At 37.4% G+C, this 20,642-nt stretch overlaps 1 pseudogene; it reads left to right on the plus strand.

Moving 5' to 3' along the window:
* Positions 1-5,173: 5,173 nt before the first annotated feature.
* Positions 5,174-20,642, plus strand: part of LOC125824268 (uncharacterized) — a 39,561-nt pseudogene continuing 24,092 nt past the window's right edge.

The raw sequence follows: 20,642 nt of genomic DNA on the forward strand, positions 1-20,642 counted from the left end.
AAGGTTTTCTCACCCATGATACAAGAGCTATCCTAATGAACTAACTTGGATTGGTTGTCAAGGGCATCCTTCCATGAAGCATGAGTCAAGTAGGACTTAATGAGTGGATATTGAATATGAGATGGAAGCTTTTACGCTAGTTGAGTCCGGCTTCCAAATGGGATCCTTTTACGCCAGTTGAGTCTGGGTTTCTAGTAGTAATCTCTGTATCCCATAAACTACGTGCCCCCATAGGTTACTTAGCTAATGGATCCACCTAATCTAAATCATGGTTCTTCCTTACGCAAGTAGGACAACCCTTTTCGGTGTGGGTAACACTGGGGGATCATGTTTTAGCTCACATGGTCTCTATGTCGGTTAAGGCAAATTCCCACAATGTCAAGTCTAATAATGAACTAAGGTTACTTCAAAGAAATATTGTAAGTATGTTTTGATATGAGGTTTACTTGTTTAATGTATGAGCTTGGGTCGTCGCTATAGTTGTTTTCCTTGATATGTGTGGCTAAAGGTGAATGTTCCCTTGTCTATGATAACTAAGCTAAAGGATGAGAACAAAAGATAATGAATATGAATAAGGTCCTAACTTGGTTTTCTTAGTATGGGTGAGATTTATGGGGACTTATCCATGCATTGCACAAACATGCTTTGAGTTTACTTATGAGTGTTTCTCTTATATTATGTTGATGTAGAGGCATTGATTATGCCTATGACCGTATTGTTATCCCTTATACTTATAGCCTATGTCTTATGATGATGTCTCTTATACTTATGACTTATGTTATTGTCTCTTATGATTATGATATATGTCTTATGTTGACTAATGCCTACATTATGCTTATGTTGATGATTTATGCTAGCCATCATATCTAGTACATTATTGTACTAACGCATACTCTTGCCTACATTCTTATCAAATGTAGGGTCCAGCGATATTGACTTCCATTCTCGTGGCTATGATCATAGTAAAAGCAAGCAAGTGAAGACTTGGTGAGTCCTCATAGCATTGAGAACTTGATCACCTTTCATTTTATGTCTTTCTTTATGTTTAGACTTTTGTATGGGTTGTGTCCCAAACTCTTTTCAAGTATTAGATGGTTTGAGACAAGTGTAAGACTTCTGCTTCGTTTTATGAGACTTTGATTGTATTGGGAAAATGTTTTAAATTTTCGCACCATTTTCTATTATCTTATGTTATGATATGCTAAGAGGCTTGTATGAGGCTTTTCAGAGTCTTGTACGTTGTGTCATATCTAGGGGGTACCCCTGGGTCGTGACATCAATGGGTAAATCCGGAGAAGGGGAATTGAACTCTATGATCCTGGCCCGGTGAGAAAAGGGTCGAACTCATACTTGCCTTAACTTAATCTACTAGGATCCCGAAGTCCGGTCAGAGACATTGGACGGACCAGTTTATTCTAATTCCAACGATAAATGGATGGTCAGGTCGATAACATATGGATGCTACAGAGCTGGAACATCTAACTAGGATGGATGAGGATGAGCTAGGCTTTCAACAGGTGAAGAAACAAGAGCCTGGGTTTTCAATGTATCTGCTATGCATTGATACAACATACAAAAAGACTAAAGAGATACATAGCTTTGATGGATACATATCTTTGTGGTAATTGCTATGTATTATACACATTTAGTATCAATTCAAATTGACGTATCATGCCTAAAAAATTAGTGCATGATATATTACTATTTATGCATCTCATTTTGTTTGAGCAATACTGTATTTTAGAAAGATACAATATACATGTAATTATTCCAAATATCATTTCTTCTATGTGTGATACATAATACAGTGGTCATCAGTTGATATGTGTATGATACATGTAATAAAGCTTGAAAACTATTAAATTTGAAATATATTATGTATTATGCACATATCAATCAATTTGATATACAGTGTTTTAGTTATAGAACATTAGGGTTTATGTATCATATATATTTATTGGGTAGCCTTCTAGTTGAATAATTTTGGGTGTATGTACCTGGTAGTAAAAGATTGTCACTAATATGTATTATATACCTATTGTTGGATCTAATACATAGTGCTCCAGTTATAGAACATTATGATTTATAGAGACGTCAAAATGGGCTTAGTCTATAGGGTCGGCCCAACCCAACCTATTATTGGGGTAGTTTGGGATAGTATTTTTCAAGTCCATTCAAAACTAGGGCTTATGAGCCCGACCGTTATAAGCCCTTGGCCCTAGAGGCTTGATTAGGGACGGGGTCGGCCCATGGGCCAGAACTATTTATTTAAGGGTAACTTACAACATTGTACAAGTAGCATCCCATACTACTACTCACACTAAGTACTCATTTGAAGTCACCATAGGTAAGACACATTCATATTCATTAAGTCATGACAAGGACGTAACTCATAATACAATCCAAGTATAACATGAATCATCTCATTCAAGCATATAAGTCAACATTCTTCATTAACTTCATTTCATTAAGAGCACCTTCATTCATTTAGACATTAGATCAACATTCATCATTAACATCATCATAAGAGCACATTCATTAAACTTAACATTATAAAGGAACACACCATAACCTCTCTCAAAGCCTACTTGTGTAATGCATAGATGGCGTCATTTAGACATTAGATTAACATTCTTCATTAACATCATCATAAGAGCACATTCATTACACTTAACATTATAAAGGAGCACATCACAACCTCTCTCAAAGCCTACTTGTGCAATGCATAGATGGTGTCCCATACAACCACCCACACTAAGTAATACATTCTTAAGAAGCCATAGTTCATTAACATTCTTTGTGGGGGTAAGCCTAAATCGACATAGACCATGTGAGCAACTCATGGAATCCCGGTGTCACCCTCACCGGATAAGGGATTCCTATTTGCCTAAGGTAGGACCATTGCTCTTTAGCTAAAGTGGATCCACTAGCTAGACCTATGTGGGCACATAGTTATGGGATAGGGACATTACTACTAGATACCTCGCCTCAACTCACGGATGAGCATCCATCTCAAGAGATTGTTACTAGATACCCCACCTCAACTCCCGGATGAGCATCCATCTCAATTCATATCCACTCGGTGCTTAGCATTATTCCCTACAGAGTACATTACATTTATTACATTAGTTCATTATGGGATAAGAGATTATTACTAGACAGTCCGCCTCAACTCATGGATGAGTATCCATCTCAAACCCAACATTCGTTAAAATGGGATATAGGGATTGTTACTAGATACTCCGCCTCAACTCCCAGATAAGAATCCATCCCATTCCAACATTCATTCATTCATTCATTGGAATGCTCATAGATTCAAAGATGAGAATAGCCTTTCCTTATTGTGACAAAAAGTCCTTCCACAACAAGTCATTATCATTCATTAGAGTACAATTGAGAATAGCCTTTCAATAGACTCATCATCATTAACATTATCATAGAACTTCATTCATGAGTGTGTGTGAGCATGTGAGAATAACCTTTCACATAATAATCATCATTCATACAATTGCCTTTTAAACATGATCATAATACATCTATAGTAATCACACACATATATTTCACTTCATAAGCATACATAGTAATTAAACACCTCCACCTTTCAAGGGGATTAATAGCACAAGAACAATTCTATTACAACAAATAATTGGGTCATAACTTGCCCTTTCAAGGCCATGATCACAAATCATCAACTCACCAACAATTTACCATAATTAAGGCATAGATAATGATACAATTCAATAATCCAAAGCAATTTAGACTTACTCCATTCATAAGCTTTCATAATCATCAAACCCACTTCATAAAGGCATAATTTAGGAATTGAGAGAATTCATGGGTTCATAGAGTATTTTCATCATAAATCATCAAGTAAACACTAATACAATCATAATTTGTCATTAGAAGCCATTTGATGAAAGAACCCATGAGATTGAGTGAAACCCTAGATTTTTCATACTTTGAAATCACTTTGGAATTGGCTCCTTGAATGAAAAGTTAGACAAAGATCAAGACTATCATACCTTGCTATTGATTCCCCACGAAAATCCTTTGAAAACCTTGAAGATTTGACCTTGAAAGATTAAATCTTCACCTCCAATGGAGGTTTCTAGAGAGAGAGCTTTTGAGAAGAGAGGTGGGTTTTGAAGTAATGAAGTCTAAAATATGTTTTAATACTTTAAAAACCCTTAAAATACCATAAATAACTAATTAAAACCGTCCCCCAACCAAACAAGACTTAACATGAATTTACCAAATGACCCCCACACTTGGCCGCAACTTGACAGCAAAACAATTGGTGACTCATGCCCTAGACCTACGGACCGTGAGTCCACTAATGGACCGTGTTGTTGGTCCGTGGTCTGGGGATGTAGCTTGGTTCATGGGCCCTTGACCTACGGAGGCCATCCACGGGGCGTGGACCCCTTCCGTAGGTCACCACATTTTGGCAACAAAACTCATTTTGGGTTAGCCTTGGGGTTAGGCTAAGGATCCTCCTCAAGGACCCCTAGGGTGGTCCTTGGGGAGTCGTACCTTGACGTTTAACCCCTAAACCCCTCAACCAAAGCTCGGGACAACATCAAACCACCTCAAACCTCATGACAAACTCACACACTCACTAGTTAGGCTCTAGTTTCACTTATTCATTTTACGGGTCGTTACATATTTCTTTAAAACATCGATACCGATAAACTTGAAAGAAAAAAACGGATGAAGAAGAAGATGATTAATTAAGAACTACTTCTTCAATAACCTGCAATTGATGAATTGGAAAGAGAAAATATTTGAAATTAAAAAGTTGATTGGCAGAGGTAACTGATAATACAATGGAGAAATTTTAGGAGTGAAAAAAAAGGATGAAAGATCGTGTATTTGGGGCTGTTCTAAGTAATGTATCCGGAAAGGAGATAATGTGAGTAAAAAGAGGGATTTTTGTTATTTTTTGAAATCATAAAAAATAATAGAAAATATGGTTTATAAAAAATATCCAAAAGATCATTCCCATCCCAAAACTATCAAAGCCCTAAAGAAGAAGACCACCCCCTCCCCTCTCTCTCTCTCTCACACAAAATACTTTAATCTGCCTTTATTTCCCAACTGTCTCAACCGTGAAGATAAATAGAATTTTAGCAAGTGAAGGGTTTGTGCTGACTGAAATCCGCTGCTTTGTGCACTTTTGATGACGTAGGTTGATCTCCGGCTCTTCAATTCACTTCTTCTTCTATCAACAATCCAATTTTTTGTACCTAAATAGAAACGTTCTCCTTATTTGATCCTATTATCTATTGATGTTCGCCAAATTATGAACTCATTTCTTTGAGATGATCCTATGGCGTTTATTGATTAAGAAATAGATTCAGCTACAAACTGAATTAAACATTATGTGTGTAATTGACACTTGTCCAATTTTTCTCTTCTTTTTTCTTTAGGGATATCTGCAATGCACCGTGTAGCTAGTGCAGGCAACACGTCCACTTTTGTGCGGGCTCGCAAGGAGAAGAGGTTGACTTATGTCTTAAATGACGCCCATAGGTCACTCTTGTCTTACTATATCACCTTCTCTTGTGTAATTATCTATTTTCCCCTTCTTGGTTGCTGGATGCTCTTACTCTTCAAAAATACTGTCATCACAACATTTCTTGGAGGTTCAAGCAGCATGCCTCTGCAGTAGTAGCTGAACTCACCATGGTGGAAGTTAGTAGAATAATCCATAAACAGCTAAATGGGGCCTTTTAGGTTTCCCTTAATTTGCTTGCCTTTTGTTTTTCTTTCTGGAGCATCACCCATGTGATCATCAATTGTCTTTCTCATTTAAGTTATCTAGATGATATCTTTTAAGTCTCTTTTTGGAATTTGTGGATATTTATTGTTTCGATGTGATGAACCCAGTATTATCAAAGGCAAAAAGTGCAAAAACGCTCTAAGGTCTGTTGGGGCTTTAAGCGCAAATAAAGTAGAGACTTTAATTGAAAAAAGTGCAAAGGGACAAAAAGTACAAATATATACGTTTAGTCCAAGACAATTATAAACATGGCAGAATAGTCTGATGGACTCTTATATTTGTACGAGTTTGTATTCTAAACCCTTCTACTTGACTATTTGTCAACTGAACCCTTAAACTCAATGAAACTCAATATTTTAAGCCCTTCTGACTATTGACCAAACTTATGTGGCAACTTAATTATTGAGTTGGCATAAATACGTGATATCACGCGTTTAAAGGAGCGTGAACATCAAAATTTAGACTAAAAATATTTAAAATAAAAAATAAAAAAAATAAGAAAATAAAAAATGATTTTTTTTACTTCTTTCTTCTTTTCCTTCCCCACCAACCCTTATTTCTCTCTCTTTTCCCCCTTCCCAGCCCTCTCCAGTTTCTTTGTTCTCTCTTTTTTCTTTTTTCTTTTTTTTTCTTTTCATAATTTCTTTCTTTCTGGGAAACGATAATGTATTATTGATGTAGATCTATGTTTTCTTTCCATTTTTTTGGTAATTTACAACCCATGAGGTGACGAAGATTCAATAGTTTTGAAGGATGAATGTGATTGTTGGATATCTTTGTGGAATTAGGTAAAATGTGATGTATAATTGTGTACAAATATTATGATATATTGAAGTACTTTAATGGTGATTTATTGGCATCAATGGTGAAAAAGGATTTATGGTGGTTCAAATGATGGTAGATGGTTACGATTAAGATCTGCGAATGATAATTTTGAGAAAAATTGAACTATGATTTATAAAAACTTGAAGGGCCTTGTCACAACAATAGACAATGACTGCCTGAAGAAGAAAAAATATTTAAGGAGAACAGAGATGGTGTTAATGGTGATTGTGGGTTGAGGAAGGAGAAGGCAGAGTGAGAAAATTAACTATTTTATTTTATTTTTTAAAATAGAAAGCTTATTATTTTGTCTTTTGTGGAGTAACATTTTTTGTTAATAATTTAAAAATAGTTATGAAATAATTATGACATGGCATTAATATATGTGACGTGGATATGACATGTCATTTATGTAAGAGAGTGAGCTACACACATGGTTGGAGGGATTTAAAAGTCTCATTTTAATTGAGTTTAGGGGTTCAGCTGACAATAGGTCAAGTAGAAGGGTCTAGAATACAAACTCATACAAGTATAAGGGTCCATAAGATCATTTCGCCTATAAACATTGTATGACAAATACATGACCAAAAAAGTTGAAAAAACATTAGGATAAAGTGTAATATCAATTGCCCCAAAGCCTAGCTCGAGTGGCGAGAAGTGGAGGATTTGTGGTTTAGGTCGTAGGTTCAAGCCCCACACTATGCAAAGCGAAACCCGATATTTAAGAGGAGAAGGGTAGAGGGGCGGGCCCATTATCCATCGAGTTTAAAAAGCTGTGATTGGACAAATTTCTCGGTTATCAAAAGAGATAAAAAATGAAGTGAAATAACAATTTTAGTGTCATTTCTTCAGAAGAGACTCATTGGCAAGGAAAAGTTTGCTTTAAAACCTTAATGACGACACTAAAACGCACATAAAGTGAGGTGAAGCGCTCAACACATTTTGAGCCTCGCTTCAGGGCTTAAGTGTGCTTAAAGCACGCATTTGAAAACACTAAATGAGTTGTGATACTACAAGGCGAAGTATCTTATTTGAGGTTTTACATTCTTAACAACTGTCATATATACATGACTGCGCTTAGTGTGGAATAGTGGTGTGGGTTGCTCCTCTACAACAATAACAACAACAACATACCCAGTGAAATCTCACTAGTCATATCCTTGTAGTTCTAGCCATATGTTGCTTGTTGTGTTTCAATTATCACATTGTTTTGTTGCGGTTACTGCTTCTTTCTTGTAGACTTTACACTGCTTTCTTATTAACTACTATGCTCTCTTCATTGTTTTCTCCTTATTGAACTTGGGTTTGGGGTTGCTCCTCTACTCTTCTATTTAAATACTAGACTTGGTGCACTATCTAGGATTTGAACTCATAACATGCGCCTACCAGCTACCACACATCTGCGTTGTGCTACCTTTGTCGTTGAATCAATGCCTTTGGAGAAACTTTCTTGTGCTACTTATAGCATCTAACATCGTTCACGTGATAAAAATCAAATGGGCATCATGCCTCTAGGAACCTATAGGTCTGGAATTTCATTGCCAAACACAAAACAACATACACACATTGTTTCTTTCTCTCTCTATCTTTTTGTGTGTTTTATCTATGTTCAGTTGGACTGACGGACAATCTCTTGAGGAAGAAAAAGAAGAGCAAATGAAGCTGCACAGTAGAATCAATGTAAAATAATGGCTTAACTTTTTGAAACATGTTCAAGTTTGCCTTAGGTTATATGCATCCTTTGGGTTCAAGTCTTTATGTCTTAGTTACTGGTCTGCTATTTAGGTCTTCTAAAGAGGTTTTCCCCCCTCAACTTTATATATGGCTTATTGTAGAAGGTATTAGGATGAATCTTTAGTTGATACGTATTTGGCATTGTGGTAGAGTTAGATGATATTAACAAGTTGAGCGTTAGTCTGTCATTAGAGGACACGTCTCATGACCAGTTTTCTGATAGAGTTGTGATCGGCACTCAGTGTCTTTATGTGACTGAGTGATCCTTCTTGATTTGGCTGCTTGGTTCCATCTCACATGAAGAAGTGGACTTAGTCAAGCTGCCCAATTTTTTATCTCCCCTCTCATGCTTCCTTCTAAAGTATGTCTTCAAAAGTGGGGTTGTATTTGTGCACTCCTCCTAAAAAGATGCCTTGTCCTCAAGGTGGAAGGAAAGGAAACTGTCCAGCAAGTATGTCACAGTCTTCCCCTCTAGCTTCTTCAGCAGTATGATGATGCCATTGAAAGAGTAATTCTTGAGTTGGAATCCCGGATTCTTTCATCCAAAGGTGCAACAAATTTTTTAGTCTCCACCGTAAATTTGAAACCAGCAGAAAGCAGTAAAGGTGGAGGGATGGAATGTCGAATGGCCATGAGCGGGGCGAAGCAATGAGACACGGAAAATTGGATGTACTTTGCTGATGGAGGTAGCTGCAGTCCATAGGCTGGATGACCTACTTTGCAAACAATTTTATACGGACCAATATATCAAGGAGAAAGCTTCTCATTAGGCCGTTAGGCTAGATTCTTCTGATGTTCAGGCTGTAGACAAAGTAGAACAACATCACTCACACTAAAAGGCAAGTCACAGCACTTGGAATCAGCTGGGGATTTTATGCAGGATTGAGCCTTCAGAAGGTTGGAATGCAAAAACTTTAACATCTGGTCACTGGCCAAGAGTTGTTTTCAAGATCAGCAAGTTATAAATGGATGCAATGGTGGCGGTTCCCTTCCATGCACAACCTGATAAGGAGTCATATTGGTAGAGTAATGGTAGCCCTTGTTGAAACTTGAAACAATGCAAGGAGTGGACTCCTTAGAAATACTCTTTTCTTTTTTCAAAATTGTGAAGTTTTAGCTTTTCCATAGAACTTGTATCATTATGGTGGCTTAGATAAAGACTTACTTTTCCCTTTTTATTCTTGCATCTACTTGAAAATTTCTGTTGTCATTTGTTTTATCTCCCTTGTCTCTTCCGTCTATCTCGTCTTTGTTTGTAGTAAAATATCATTGGGTGAGGGGGTGAAGGTTCTTGAACAAAATGAACCAAATATTATTTAATGATATTTCACAGTTGATGAAGAGGTACTTTAAACTTTACCAAAGATGTAGTGTCTCTGAAATATATTGTCAACCTGTTTTCTTGAAGATTGTTCACCTTTCCTTGAGAATTTCTGGCTAGTTCATCATTCATGGTAATATCTGGCAAACTACATGAATTTTGCGTCTTACTAGCTGTTATCTCTGCAAGCCTCCTACTATTCTTTCTACCTTGTGGTAATTGTGAATCATGAACAAGTTCTTTTTAGGTCGTTCATTTTTAATACTCTGTTCAGTGATTGCTTACTGTTCTTTCTTTTCGTTTCTGTCTCAGCATTGTGCTGGTGTAAATTGCTTGGCTTTGTTGAAGTCGTCCTCACCCGGTGGGTCTGAGTACCTATTTACCGGGAGCAGAGATGGCACTTTAAAGAGATGGGCATTGGCTGAAGATGGTGCCACCTGCTGTGCTACATTTGAATCCCATGTTGATTGGGTACTGTTCAAATTCTCTTTCCTCGCTAGGTCTTGTATTGTACTAGCTTTTTGAATCCCACAGCACTAGCATCAGTTTAAGGGCATCTACTAGATAAAGTCATATCCACCATATGGTATATAAGAATCAGTTGACTTTGACCAGGCTGCACCAAATAGTTTCTTTTTTTCTTTTTGTTTTTCCTATGTCTCAAATAAAGGTCACCAAACTCTATTTTCAAGTACTTTATGCAGTGGCCCATCTTAGAATGAAATTTAGTCTGTTCGATGAAAACTTCTCGTTCCCTAGGATATGCCTGGATGTGCTATTGACCTGTCCTCCATATGCTAAATCTTTTTTTGTGTAACTGGCTGTTTTCATATTTTGTTTGTTTTTTTTTTTTTTTTGATAAGATAAGTGGTATTAATAACAGCATCAGGAAGATGCAAAGTTTACAAGATATGGCATTTGAGCTTACAAAAAAATCTCTGGCTAACTATACAAACTATCAAAGCCAGAACTAATGAGTTAGTAAAATCCTGAAGTTGTTCTGCATTAATAGCAGGATACAAGTTGGTCCAACTAAACACCTAGTCTTCAAAATACCTAAAGCAGTTGACTCTCCATCAAAACATCTCTTGTTCCTCTCTAACCAAATACACCAAAAAATACAAGCAGGTATCATAATCCAAATCTTCTTGATGGCTTTGTCAACTTTCCATAGACTCCAACTCTCATATGCATCCTTAACAGTGAGGGGTGTGGTCCAATTGATGCCAGAGAGACAAAAAAAACATGCTCCATAATTCTGAGGCCACCTCACAATGAAGAAGAAGGTGTCTGGGGGTTTCAGCCTCTTTTTTGCACATATATCATCTGTTTGTTATGTTTCTTATGCATAACTTAGCAGTTGTCTTGTGATTCGTAAATTGTGCAGGTAAATGACGCTGTTCTTACAGGCAATAACACATTGGTTTCATGCTCCTCAGACACCACTGTCAAGGTATTTATGTTCGCCTCTAAATTTGGTATTCCTATTTGCTCACAAATTCTTACACACATTTCTATTACTTCTCACTACGCAACTTGTTTTCTGAATTTTTTTTCTTTGTTTTTGGGAAATTTCTGTTGGATTATCAGGTATGGAATGGCTTATCTGAGGGATCTTGTACCAGGACGCTTTGTCAGCACTCTGATTATGTCACTTGCCTTGCTTCAGTAGAAAAAAATGTAAATTCTTCTGCAAGACTTTGTTGGCATCATAAAAAAAATTGCAGTGAATCATTAACTTCAATTGAAGCTGGGACTTGAATATTCAGGCTGAATGTGGATTTAATTAACTCTACTTTCTGATTCCATTTCATTATCATTAATGATAGAGCAATGTTGTTGCATCTTCTGGCCTTGGTGGTGAGGTTTACATATGGGACCTTGAAGGTGCACTTTCCCCAACATCTAAGTCAAGTGATGCAACTGAGGAAAACTGTTCAAATGGTGTCAGTGGTGTAGGAAGTTCACTGTCCATTACAAGCATCCACCCTAATAGTTCGAGCAACACCATTTCCTTGCACACCCAGTCCCAAGGATATATTCCTGTGTCTGCAAAAGGCCATAAGGAGTCAGTATATGCATTGGCAATGAATGACAGTGGATCCCTTCTTGTTTCTGGTGAAACTGAGAAGGTATATTCTGGTAGTTAGGTTAGTTTTTTATCTTTCAAAATGTACAGTTCTTATATTACCAAAGCAGCTGTAGCAATAACTACTTTCTGAGTTTCTTTAAGGTTGTGCGTGTCTGGGATCCAAGAACTGGTTCGAAGACCATGAAGCTAAAAGGTCATACAGATAATATTAGGGCGCTACTTCTTGATTCTACTGGCAGGTATGCTGGAAAAAATGATGCCTTAAAGATATTTTAGGCTCGCATTGCCAGTTGTTATTCAGCTAGAAACATTTGGCTTCCAACTATTATACATAGTTGATATATACTCCGATAAGCATGGTGGAAGACGGATTTGGATTCTTAGGTTTAGCCAAGTATCATTGATGCATGTTACTTTACACTCCAGCAATATAAAGAGGAACAAATGTTTGTTCATTTCTTCTAGCTTACGAGGGTGGCAGATAGTATTTTTAAGGGGTTGCTTAAAGCACACTTAAGCCTTGAAGGTCGCTGAAGCTCAGATAGTGTGTGTCACCATGCTCAATTAGCTCTTTAGTGTAGGTGTCAAGGTGCTAAGGCATGTGCACCTTCACCCATAGCTTTTGTCTTTAAGGATGCAACACACACACACACATATAGGGATGGGGGCCGGATCTTTTGCGTCTCCAAGAGACCGAAACAGAAACATTGACAAATGTTATTGCTAGATGTTTATGGTGGGGATGGATGAAGTATGTCTCGGTGCTGACATTAGGAAATGCATGGGGAGAAAATGACCAAAATGGTCCTTAATGTTTGGGTAATGCTTTATTTTGGTCCTCAATGTGTGTCACTTGATTGATATGGTCCTTAATGTATAAGAAAGGTGTTCATTTTAGTCCTTAATGTATTTCACTTAATTGAAATGATCCTTAATGTATAACAAAATGTGTTCATTTTGGTCTTTTACCCTATAAATCTAACATATTTATCAAAAAATAATAAAATTAAATTTTAGTATGGACCCTACATGGCTACTAAAATCCATCATTGTTGTCTTCTTTGTTAGCTCCAAAGAGAATTTTGTGAAATCTAACACTATTGTCTCTAATTTCTCTAACAAAAATTTAATATTTTCTCTTGCTGAAAATAAAATAAGTGTTAGCTCAGTGAAATAATATTTTAGAAAATAGAGAATAGTAAATTTTGTGGGAGAAAGAGAGAAAATGATGTTAGATTTTTTGGAGTTTTTTTCTTTAGAAATAACAAAGAAGGCGACAATGTTGATTTTTGTTAGCCACGTAGGGTGCATAGTTAAATTTAATACTTTTTTAAAAACTAAATTTGTTAGATTTAGAGTAGAGGACCAAAATGATCATTTTTTGTTACATTAAGGACCATTTCAATCAAGTGAATTACATTAAGGACTAAAATGAACACCTATACATTGTGGACCATTTCAATCAAGTGAAATACATTAAGCACCAAAATAAAGCATTATCCATATATTAAGGACCATTTCGGTCATTTTATATGAGAAAGAAATTTGATGTTGTGGAGAAAAAAGAAAATTTGACGTTACACTTGTAGTCCACATTTATGTAACTACTACCACATGTGTTTCAATTTAAGTATCTTACTTTTCTTTTTAATCTCTTTAAAAATATCGTCTCTTTCTATATTTTATGACCCTAATTCCAACATTCTACATGTTTTGTTAAGACCACAAGATTCAAAGGCACTAGGTACATCACACTTATTTTTAATTTAAAACAACAAGATTTAGGGTGTGTTTGGTATGAAGGAAAACATTTTCCAATTTTCTCATGTTTGGTTGGACTAAATGTTTTGGAAAATGTTTTCCAAATCAACTCATTTTCCTCAAATGTAAGGAAAATGACTTCCCTTCTAAACTTAAGGAAAACATTTTCCAAAACTCTCTTCCAACTTCAAATTACAATTAATTTTTTGTTAAAAAAATCAATTTATTTTGTCCCTACCCTCAAACCACCCCCCCCCCCCCCAAAAAAAAAGAAAATTTTAAAGCTTGTTTTTAAATTCAATTTTTTACCCACCCCCTCCCAAAAAAATATTAAAAATTATTTTCAAAAGATATTTCTAATTTCAATTTTTTATTTTTTTACCCCTCACCCACTACCCTGCCCCCCCCCCTCCCCATCAACCCCCCTATCAGCCTCCAACCCCCTTCAAAAAGAAAAAAAAAATTAAATTTGTTTTTAAAAAATATTTTCAACTTCAAATTTTTATTTTTTCATCCTGATCCTCGATCACCCAACCCCCTCTCCGGTCACACCCCCCCCCAAAAAAAATTGCGTTTGTTTTTAAAATATATTTACAAATTAAAATTTTCATTTTTTCACCCTACCCTCGACCCCCTACCCCCCCCCCCCCCCCCCCCCCAAAAAAAAATAATTTAAGTTTGTTTTTAAAAAATATTCTCAACTTCAAAATTTCATTTTTTCATCCTACCCTTGACCCCCCCCCCCCACCCACCTCCTATCCAGCCCCCCACCAGCCCCCCCCCCCCCCCCCCCCCCCCACAAAAAATTTAAGTTTGTTTTTAAAAAATATTTTCAATTTCAAAATTTCATTTTTTCACCCCTACCCTCGACCCCCACCCACCCCACGCCCTACCAGCCCCTCCCTCCCCAAAAAAAATAATTTTAAGTTTGTTTTTCAAAAATATTTTCAATTTCAAAATTTCATTTTTTTTCACCCCTACCAGCACCCCCCTCCCCCCCCCCCACGCCCAAAAAAAAAATTAATTATGTTTTTAAAATATATTTTCAACTTCAAAATTTTATTTTTTCACCCCAACCCTCGACCCCCCACCCACCCCACTACCAGCCCCCACCCCCCAAAAAAAAAATTTAAGTTTGTTTTTAAAAAATAATTTCAACTTCAAAATTTCAATTTTTCACCCCTACCCTCGACCCCGCCCCCCCTTCACCCACCCTCCCACCCCCCAAAAAAATTTAAGTTTGTTTTTAAAAACTATTTTCAATTTCAAAAATTATTTTCTACTCTAGTAAAAATAAAAAATATTTTTCATTCATAAATCAAATGCTAAAAATCTTTTTCGAAAAATATTTTCTACTCACCAACAAAACATGAGAAAATAAGTCAAAAATCACCTTGTTTTCCAGGAAAATATTTCTAGGAAAACATTTTCCTTCATACCAAACACACCCTTAAAAGCCTTCCTTTTTTTTCTTAAACTCCATACCTAGTCAAACTAAGACACTTAGATTAAAACGGAGAGAATATATATTTCTTTTTCCCTTTTTATATTCAAATTTAGACAAGCAATTAATCATTTTGGCTCTGGATGTATTTTATTCGTGTTTTAGTTGGAAAACTTTGTATATGTACTATGTTGCCCAGTGAAAGATTTTTTTTGATGCATGTGCCAAATTGTTTTTCTATTTTCTGTTTGTCCAACAAAAGTAGAAGCATAGTTCTCATTTTTTTTATCATTGTCTTTTGATAGAGACCAAATGTTTTTTGTTTTCACCTAAGCCCTCAGAAAGTAACATTTTTATTTGTCTCATGTGGGTTATTAGTTGTTTCTTCTTGGTTTTGAGTTCCCACACTTGTTGGCTTTTGACAGTTCACTATTGCATATGAAGATTGACCATTAACGCTTGCTGTATTTAGTAAATGTGATTTTTTGGGTTCTTTTAAATGATGTCCTTATCCTGTATTTTTTGTAGGTTCTGCTTATCTGGGTCCTCTGATTCCATGATTAGGTAAGGAGTGCTTGCATCATACTAGGGGTGGGTGGAGGGTAGTTGAATCTATAAGTACTGCCAAGTTGATGAGCATGCAATAAACAATGCCTGGCTTCACTACATTCAATCATATTTATTAGGAGTAGTCAGTCACTCATTGCTGTCCAAATCTTGCAATTGTTATTTGCACATTTTGTTTTATATGAGAGTTGAACTTTTACTTTGCCTCCAATGATTAATTAGATTATGGGATCTGTGTCAGCAGAGGTGTGTGCATTCGTATGCTGTGCATACTGATTCTGTATGGGCACTTGCTAGCACTCCAACATTTAGTCATGTTTATAGTGGAGGAAGAGATCTCTCTGTAAGTGGACTCTTACAACTTATCGAACATGCTTTCTCTTGCTGATTTCTTTTCCCAACTTCTTAGACTTCTGTGCTTACTAAATCATCCTCTTGACGAAAAAATGCTTGCACTTGCAGTTGTATTTAACAGATTTGGCAACAAGGGAAAGTGTCTTGCTTTGTACAAAGGATCACCCTATTTTGCAGTTAGCATTACATGGTGATGGCATGTGGGTGGCCACAACTGATTCTTCTGTACATAAAGTGGCCAGCAGAAGTGCATAATCCCCAGAAAGTTTTCGAAAGAGGGGGTTCGTTCTTAGCTGGAAACTTGTCCTTTGCCAGGGCAAGGGTTTCATTAGAGGGATCTACACCTGTGAGTTAACTCCAACATATCTTTATATAATATCTTTTCTTGAGGTTACAACAGACAAATGAAAAAGGGGAAGCAGACATTGTGTTGGGTGATTTGGCACACTCTGAAAGACTTCGGGATTTTGGATACTGTAGGTGCGTTAGGTCCGAGGAGGTTATACGGGCTATTAGTAGGATGAGTAGGGGAAGAGCGACCGGACCCGATGAGATTCCGGTAGAATTTTGGAAAGAGCATGGGCAAAGCGGGCATAGAGTGGTTAACTGGGCTGTTTAATGTTATCTTTAAGACAGCAAAAATGCCTGAAGAATGGAGGTGGAGTACAATGGTTCCGTTGTATAAAAACAAGGGTGATGTCCAAAACTGTAACAACTACAGGGGTATCAAATTGTTGAGCCATACTATGAAGATTTGGGAGAGAGTGGTGGAGATGAGGGTGAGAAGAGGGGTGTCCATCTCTGAGAATCAGTTTGGATTCATGCCGGGACGTTCGACTACCGAAGCCATTCATCTTATGCGTAGACTGGTAGAAAAATATAGAGAAAGGAAGAGAGACCTACATATGGTGTTCATTGACCTTGAAAAGGCTTATGACAAAGTACCGAGGAATGTCCTCTGGAGGTGCTTGGAGTCTAAAGGAGTCCCGATGATGTATATTAGGGTGATAAAGGACATGTACGGTGGAGCCAAGACTCGGGTTAGAACAGTTGGAGGAGACTCAGAACATTTCCCAGTTGAGATGGGGCTGCATCAGGGATCAGTCCTAAGCCCTTTCCTATTTGCTTTGGTGATGGACGAGTTGACGCGGTCTATTCAGGAAAAGGTCCCATGGTGTATGTTATTTGCGGATGACATAGTACTGATTGATGAGACGCGGGACAGAGTTAATGCGCGGTTGGAGGTTTGGAGACAAACGCTGGAGTCCAAAGGGTTCAGGTTGAGTAGGACCAAAACAGAATATTTGGGGTGCAAATTCAGTGATGTGGTGGATGAGACAGATGTGGAAGTGAGACTTGCCGCACAAATCATTCCTAAGAAGGAGTGTTTTAAGTATCTTGGGGCTGTAATCCAAGGGAGTGGTGACATCGACGATGATGTCACACATCGCATTGGGGCTGCTTGGATGAAATGGAGGCTTGCCTCTGGAGTATTGTGTGATAAGAAAATTCCACCGAAACTTAAAGGTAAGTTTTACAGAGTGGTAGTTAGACCGGCCTTGTTGTATGGAGCGGAGTGTTGACCAGTCAGGAACGCACACGTTCATAAAATGCAGGTTGCGGAGATGAGGATGTAGAGATGGATGTGTGGGCACACTAGGAGCGACAGGATTAGGAATGAGGTTATCCGGGAAAAGGTGGGAGTGGCCTCTGTGGTGGACAAGTTGAGGGAAGCGAGACTGAGATGGTTTGGACATGTGAAGAGACGGAGCGCAGACGCCCCAGTGAGGAGGTGCGAGGTAATGGTGGTAGAGGGTACGCAGAGGGGTAGAGGTAGGCCCAAGAAGTATTGGGAGGAGGTGATTAGACAAGACTTGGCTATGCTTCACATTACCGAGGACATGACTCTAGATAGGAAGGAGTGGAGGTCACATATTAAGGTTGTAGGTTAGTAGGGCTAGCGTGTTGTCTTCCCTTGCAAGGGTATGGGTTGTTAGAGTTTGGAGTAGACCTAGCCTTATGATGTGTACTGCGTTTCACGCATCGCATTACTTTCTTGTTGTTACTGTCTCATTTGTTGATTATACGCTATCGTTTGTATTGGCTGTTATGTTTTATATATATCTCTCCTGTCACTTAGATTTGTTGTTCTTGAGTTGAGGGTCTCTCGGAAACAGCCTCTCTACCTCCACGAGGTAGTGGCAAGGTCTGCGTACAATTTACCCTCCCCAGACCCCACCTAGTGGGATCTCACTGGGCATGTTGTTGTTGTTGTTGTTGTTGATATTACAACAGACATGCCTGAATACATGTGCAATTGCAGTCATGGGTTCAAATTAGTTTCTGTTTTCTGCATGGTCGTTATGATAAATTGAGCTTATGAGTCTTGGAAACTGGAGCCTATTAAATGAGGACACCTTAAAATATTTTATTGTCAATTGTTTTTGTGAGAAAATAAGAGTTTTAGAGAGAATTAAGCTTGATTGTTCCCACAAGCTATTGGGGTTTAAATAACTAGGTTTACTTGTCCGGAAAAAGAGGAAAGATGAATACCTAATTAAATCTAGAGTAAATCAAGCTACCTACTATATTTACACATGCTATAGAATATTCCCAGGATTCTAACACTCCGACTCAAGCCGGTGCATACAAATTATATGTGCCAAGCTTGTTACATATATAACTCGTTCTTGGACCAGTTAGGGACTCGGTCAATATGTCTGCAAGCTTATCACATGACCGCACGAACCTTTTGACGGTGTCTCCCGATAGTACCTTTTATCTAACAAAATGATAATCAATCTCTATGTGTTTGGTTCTCTCGTGAAACACCGGATCCAATGCAATGTGAAGTGCAACTTCATTATCACATGCAGGTTCCATTCCTTTAGTATCTCCAACTTTCAACTCCTTTAGTAGTTGTTTGATCCATATGAGTTCACATGTTGCCACTGCCATAGCTCGATATTCAGCTTCCATACTAGATCTAGCAACCACATTTTGTTTCTTACTTTTCCAAGACACCAAATTTTTCCCAACTAGAGCATAATATCTAGAAGTGGATCTTCTGTCAGTGTGTGACCGTGCCAAGTTTGCATCTGAATATTCAATAATTTTTTCATGTTCTCACTTCTCAGTCTTCATAGAGTAGTCTTTTCTCTAGAGCAAATTTTATGTACAAAGAATGTGAATAACGACATTCGAATGGCTGTCACAAGGAGAATTCAAGAACTAACTTACAACACTAACTAGAAAAGTAATATCAGGTTGATTCAGTGTGAGATAATTCAACTTTCCTACCAACCTCCTATATCTTCTAGGTTCGCTAAGAGGCTCCCCCTCACCTGGTAGGAACTTAACATTTGAATCCATTAGAGAATCGATAGGCCTACATTTTTTCATCCCTTCCTTTTCAAGAATATTAAGTGCATACTTCCTTTGTGAAATGACAAATCCTTATTTGGGTTGAGCAACCTCAATGCCCAAGAAGTACCTCAATCGACCAAGATCCTTAGTCTGAAAGTGCTAGAAAAGGTGATGTTTCAATTTGGGGATTTCCTCATCATCATTATGTATGGTAACAGTTAGAATTAGAATAAGTATATACAATCCTACTTAGAATAGAAATTGGAATAAGAATAGGAATAAGAATAGGAACAGGAATAGTAAAAGGAATAAGAATAGGATTATGAATAGTAATAGGAATAAAAATGGTATGTAGTTTCCTATTTGATAAAGGATTATATTGTAGTGTCTAAAAATAGGGCCTCTCTATAGTAATGTAGATACATAACACAATTCAATAATATTCTTTTCTAATATTTTTCACATGGTATCAAAACCTCTACGATCTTGATAGAAAATCAAAGAACTTCTGTTGTTGGTGGATGGCTAGTACCCATATATACCGTCCGTTTGGCCAACAATTATGTTAGCAAAAGTTGTGTCACCGTGTATCTTTCCGGTGACTACTTTCTTATATCTAATTTGTGTAGCACCGTGCCATCTTTGGATCATTTGCCCCCACCTTTGGAATCAAAGCTACAAATGTAGCATTAAAACTTTTTTCAAATTTCTGATGAGTGTGGAAATTGTGGAAGGTCAACATTAAGTCCTCCTTTATAGTTTCCCAGAAAGTTCGAAAAAAATTCATTGTGTAACCATCTGGGTCAGGTGCCTTGTTTGCTGCACACATTTTGATCCCTTCTAACACCTCTTCCTCTTCAAACCTTCTTGTAAGCCGTTGTTGCTCCTCCATAGTAATAGTTTGAACATAAAAAATATTCAAATTTGGACGCCAACTTTCAGATTCTTTGTAATGATTTTGATAGAAATCCACAATGGACCTCTTAAATCTCCATAGAATCAGAGGACATAACCCCATCGATCATCAAAGAATCTATAGTGTTGATTCTCTTACACGAAGTGGCCATTCTGTGGAAATACTTTGTGTTCTTGTCACCCTCTTTGATCCACTGAAATCTGGATCTCTGTCTCCAATGTATTTCTTCATTTCTAGTCGTTTCTTCATACTCCATGGCACATTGTGCTTTCATCATTAACTCATCGTCAGTAAGAGGTCTGGCCTCTTGTATGATTTCCAAAGTTCTAATTTGCTCCAGAAGTTGATCCTTTCTAGCCCTCCAGTTATCTTTATTCTCCTTGCTCCATTCTTTGAGTTTTGCTTTCAAAAGACTCAATTTTGTTGCTAACTTATAGTCTGCTCTTCCTGTCACATTAAAAAAATTCCACCAGTCTTGTACTT

Source organism: Solanum verrucosum, unplaced genomic scaffold (genome assembly GCF_900185275.1).
Source record: "Solanum verrucosum unplaced genomic scaffold, falcon-dt-bn FXZP01000087.1, whole genome shotgun sequence".
NCBI lineage: Eukaryota > Viridiplantae > Streptophyta > Magnoliopsida > Solanales > Solanaceae > Solanum > Solanum verrucosum.